Below are 6000 nucleotides of genomic sequence, written 5' to 3' on the forward strand. Positions count from 1 at the left end.
AGTTTAATGAGGTTATCGATATTAACTTCATTTATATAAAACTAATTTTTTACCTTTTTTCTATCTATTTTTATAACAATTTATTTTAATTTTTAGGAGGGTAATATGGAGATTTATCCATTTGCTTTGAATGTACTTTTCGATAAAAAGTTGGTGTTCAAATTCAAATTTCACATTATAATTTGAAGAACAAAGTTGATGGTTATGCGATCTCAAACTTCATTGTTGATAATACAATCATTGTTGAATTGGAAAAAAAATTAACATCGAACAGGAAACATTCTTTTACGAAGAATACTACAAACATTACACTTATTAAATTTCGTTTTTTATATTTTAGTTGACCAACTAACATATTTCTATGTACTAAAAATGTAGGCGCAAGAATCCGATTATGTTTAATGTTTTATTGGCAGAACTCGGATCTCAAAACACATTAAATTAGAAGGTTTTAAATATAATATAACTAAATCTAATATTTTAAAAACTTTAAAATATTATTAACTTTTAGATTGACATATGAATTTATTTTCTACATTTAGGATGTTGTTTCGTTCACTGGTGATAACACCACACTAGCTTCGAATCTTGATAAAAACACTGCAACAAGTCCACTAACTAAGTGGACATCCTTTAAAAAAATGTATGGACATGAAGAATTAAAATGCAACTGGTAAGATGTTTACGATGTTGATAATTTGACAACCATGTCCACAAAAAACGACCAAAGCAAGATAAATAATATCTTGTTTTCATGATTTTGTTTGAGTAGTTGAGTGATTTGAATATTATTCATTTCATATTTTGTTTACATACTATTTGGTTCTGGGGTTTGATTTGTGATGATTTTATTTCATACTATTCGTTTTTGGGTTAGAATTTTGATCAATTGAATATATTTTGGGTTTTATGAAATGTTGAATTATTCATCTATTTTCCTTTTAGGTTTAAACTCATATGAATTGAGAAATTTAATCATATTTTACTCTATTATTTCGTTTGAATGTGAATATTTCAGCATTGTTACAATGTTATTCATTACAACCTCAATATAAATATTAGAAAACTACCACTTTTTAGAAAATTATAAACTTTTAAATCTTTTAACCGTTATAAAACAATTATTTATATTTCTTGTGAAATTATTTATAAATTTATTAGTAATATTTACCATTGAAATATGATTACTTTTAGATATTAATGATATCATACAATTTTATAGATTTAAATAATAAAACTCATTACAATGATGCTAGAGAGAGACGACGACAAAGACGTTTACATTTACTAAATAGAAGATTGATATATATGTTTAAAAGAGAAACTTTATTCCATCATCTAAAACAATAAAGACTTTTGATTGTGTTTTACTTATATATTTTCCACCCTTAGATCAAATTGTTTATATTATATTGACCAATGTTTGGTCAAACACGTTGTCTATAAATGTTTCCGCTCAAACCTTCACCAATTTCCTCTATCCCTAAAGTAAAATTCAAAATTCAAAATTCAAATCCTCTCCAAATTTAAAGTCATAATTTATGCACTGGCCATCCTATATGTTTGCAAATCAACATGATATATCTTCATAATTATTCTATTTCTTTCTCAGTGTAGATCGATGGTACCAAAATTCATCAAGGGAAAAACAGTCATCTTGAATTTAAATCTTATTAATATAGTAAATACTTCAAGTTTTGAAAGTAATAATCGGTTTGATACATGTTAAATTACAATTGCTCGATTTCCAACTATCTAACTCAATAATTGTATGTATTTATTCTTAAACTTACCATTTTTATAATGTTATTGATTATATTTACTATATTTAATTTTAAATTACAGAGAATTTTACTTGAAAATGATGAGCATTAGTTGATGTTTGTATTGAAGCTTGAGGATTATGCAAAACTCTAAATACCTTAGTGGTAATATCCTACATACTTAATAATTGAGTATTTCGAAAAAAAATATTTTCCATTAACTTTGATAACAAATTTGTTGAATTAAGCATATTTTATGCTTATAAATTTGTTTTCTCTACTCACTTGTACTTACCATCTTGAAGATGAGAAAACATTAACCATGACTATATTGAAAAGTGCCAAGAAGATCATATTGGTCATACCTCTCTGACATGATCTTCAAATGTTCTTTGCTCAATTCTTTGTTTTTTATTTATATCGTTTTTGTGTATTTGATTTGTTTCTTCAAGAAACTCAGTTTTCTACTAATTTTGATAAAAAAAATTGTTGAATTAAGCATACGTCTATGACTATAAATTTGTCAATTTTCTATTAATAAATCAAGTGTAAATGAATTTGAACAATTGTTAAATTTCATATTCTATAATGTAATTAATGCACTAATTAATCAAATAATAATACATGCCCAAGTGGTTGGGTACCTCCAGGACAATAAGCAAACATGCAAATTATAAGCAATTTCACAATATTGTATTTTTTTTACTAGCTTTAAATTAACAATTACTTCTTTCACTTGCTTAAGATTATTTATTACTCATGTAGGTTTGTAATAAAATAAAATTTTGATAAATTGAAAAAATTGTTCAACAAAACCTAATTGGTTATATATCAATTTAGACTTCTTTTTGTGTTGTCATGTTTGTTGATTTGACTATGTAGGATTCATCTGTCTATTTCTCTACAAGAATGTTAATGTTCACATTCAAGTAGAAACAATCACAATTGGTAAGTATTCCAAATGATTTTTCACTTACATTAATCAAATATGTTACTTTAAATGGTGCGTTCTCATAGAAGTCACACCGGTTGTCACTATATAGATCTTCTAGCGGTCTATAGAAGAATTCTAGCAGCTCTATGAATAATTATGCTGCGTTTTTAATGAATGATCACTCTATCAACATTCGTTCTCTAAAGTTCTTTCTCTTATTTTTGATATACATGTGTGTCACAACAATAAGGCAGAAAGAGGTGTTAGTAACCATTAAAGATGAAAATGTAAGATATAATTTAAGAATATTACATAAAGTATAAATTGTGGATTTGTGATATTTAATTGTATGAAAAATATGTTGTTTGATTGCTAGGTTATATATCAGGGTTTTTTTTTTTTTGTAATTTGATTTTGACAAGTTTGATCTAAATTTAATAATTGAAGCAGGTAGAAAAGATATGTGCTAACGATTTTGAATTTGTATTGCCCTCGAGAAACCATTTGTAGCCTCATAGACCGTTCCTTCATATTTTGGTAGGTCTTAGCATTTCCCCAAATTTGGCTACAATTAGTCATGGATGCACTTCTTGAATCAATCCTCTAAACTGAATTTCATTTGTTAGTTGGATGCAGTGATCAAAATGCAAGATTTATGAAAATTCATTATTATTTATTAGTGTTAACCTTTGGTAAATTATGAAACTAATATTATATTTTTGTTCATAACATGTTTTTTTTCTTGTAATAATTTCTTTGATTAAAAGATATGTATATGTGATCGAGTGTAGCCTGAAAAATCATATTTTAATTCTTATAAAGAAAAAATACTTTATAAATTTACCAAATTAAAATATTTGAATTTGATGTTTATGGTTATGACAATGCATTTAAACTGTAATCTTTATCGAAATTCTTTGTAGAATTTAACGTTGTTGGTACATATAATAACTTATTGTTGCTTTTGGTTTTACATGGTCAATATGAAAAGAGTCATGTGAGCCTCCATAGAGGTTGGTACACCGGACAAAGTCAATTCGTAATGCTACTACACAATATGTTTTAATCATGAAATCGCATCATGTTGTGATAAAACAAATATCACGTAGATCATTTATGTTAAAAATTATTGTATTAAAAAACCAAATTACTCTAATATAAATATTAAATATTTTTATTTAATAAGTTTGGTTCAAAAAGTCTAAAAATAATCTAACTAACATTTTTTTATTAAAATTTCACCTAAGACAATGCAACATATTGATGTAATATGTATTTGCCACCTATTGATGTAATATGTATTTAATTTATGTTCTCCGCATTTAATGCGGGTGATAATCTAGTATATAATACTATACCACCGCTAACACTTGTTACCAACTATATATTTCAATTTCTTTAATGAAAATCATCCGAATTTGATAATGTTTTCTATATTAACTATTTTGATCCGTCATGACCTATGACTTGTTAAAGCAAGTTGATGTGGTTACTATATAAATTTTTGTTAAAATTTAGTAATTTTAGTGGGTCATTTTGTGTCAAAGTTTAGTGTCAAAATTTTTACTAAAACCATTAAATTTGACCCAAAAAAAAACATTGTAACCGATTTAACTTATAGCATACCAAATTGGTCGACATAGAAACTATTGTTAAATTTAGTGGTTTTTATGGACGAAACTGAAATATATTGATTAAACCACAAAAAATAACTAAAATTAAAGACTTTGATCTATTTTACCCTTATTTCTTGTTCGAAGGACTTTTAGTTTTATCACACTTATATCTTTGGGTCAAGATCATTCACCATTCATTCGTCATAAACATAGCAAATCGAATCTTGATATTTCCTAACTATAGCGGAGCATATGCATTATTTGCTTACAAAGTTTCACATAATTATATTACAAAAGCAATCAGACAATATTCATTGGTCCCATATGTTAACAAAGCATTTATGTATCTTTTTGGAGATATTTGGTTTGTGGAAATGAGATTAATACATAGAATCCCTTCCAAATATGTAGATATCGTCTAAAGCCAAACATCAGTTGTCGTCATCTCAACGAGTTCTTGTACTCGATGCCTATTAGCATATAAGAAGTATATTTTAGTCTACTCATATAATTAGACAGTCACGAACGAGGCGGTTATAAGAGTTGTATGAAAATAATGTGGGGTTATAAAAAAAATGGTGTCATTGTAAAATGATGAATGGATGGTCGGCATGCCCATAGTGACACCTGCAACCTCTATTTTTTTGGATGCAGTATAAAATTTTTCGAATTTTTTATTTTTTCCACTATTATGCCACTACATAAAAAAATGTCTCAACGGTAAAATCTCCTACGAAATCTTGCGTCCAACGCTATGGTCGGATTGTATCCCCATGAAACCGTAGTGAACAAAATGGGTGGCATAAATTCCTTCAAAGTTTTAAATTGGTTATATATATATATATATATATATATATATATATATATATATATATATATATATATATATATATATATATATATATATATATATATATATATATAGAGAGAGAGAGAGAGAGAGAGAGAGAGAGAGGTTCAAATAGGAACCACAAAAGATTAGTGTTTTTGGTTCACGTCTCTTCGTCTTTATGGAAAAGCCAAAATGTGGGTGAGGGTTTATTTCCTTTAGCTTGGCGGCACATTTGGAAATTTCGAAATGCCTTGATTTTTGCAACTCATAAGTCGAAACTGGGACAACTTTTTAACAATTTTGTCGCTCAAACTTTTTTATGGTGTAATGCTAGATCCAAAAAATATATTAACCGGATAGGTTGGCTCCAAAACCACTTCCTGTTGCTTTTTGATGTTTTTTGTTTGGCAAGTTTTTTGCTAGTTAATTTCTAATAATATCTCTGCCGTTCTATAAATATATATAATATCCTTTCCCATTCTCTCAATCCCAAATTTCTTCGCGGATCGTGGCGCAACATGCTAATTCACGGTGCGATTTTAGATCAGAAATCTAAATCGCTTAGGTTTTGATGTTGGTCATTGAGGGATCTATCAAGGTTTTCAATCTGCCTTTTATGGATGCAACTACGAAAGACAAGTTCTAGTTTGGGATCTCTACATCCATACAATAAACAATGATTTATTCAGAGGCCTCAAGGGTATAATCGTATAAATACTAACTATTTTTCGTTGTGTTTTAAGTTGCATTAGATCCGATTCAACATGAATCCTCTCTTGAGTTATTGGGTTAGATTCATTTGTATTGCTTTCGTTGTGTTTTTGTGGCCTATATGTTTTTTTGTATCACCATAAC

This window comes from Lactuca serriola, chromosome 9 (genome assembly GCF_051521515.1).
Source record: "Lactuca serriola cultivar US96UC23 chromosome 9, Lser_US96UC23_V15, whole genome shotgun sequence".
NCBI classification, from domain to species: Eukaryota; Viridiplantae; Streptophyta; class Magnoliopsida; order Asterales; family Asteraceae; genus Lactuca; species Lactuca serriola.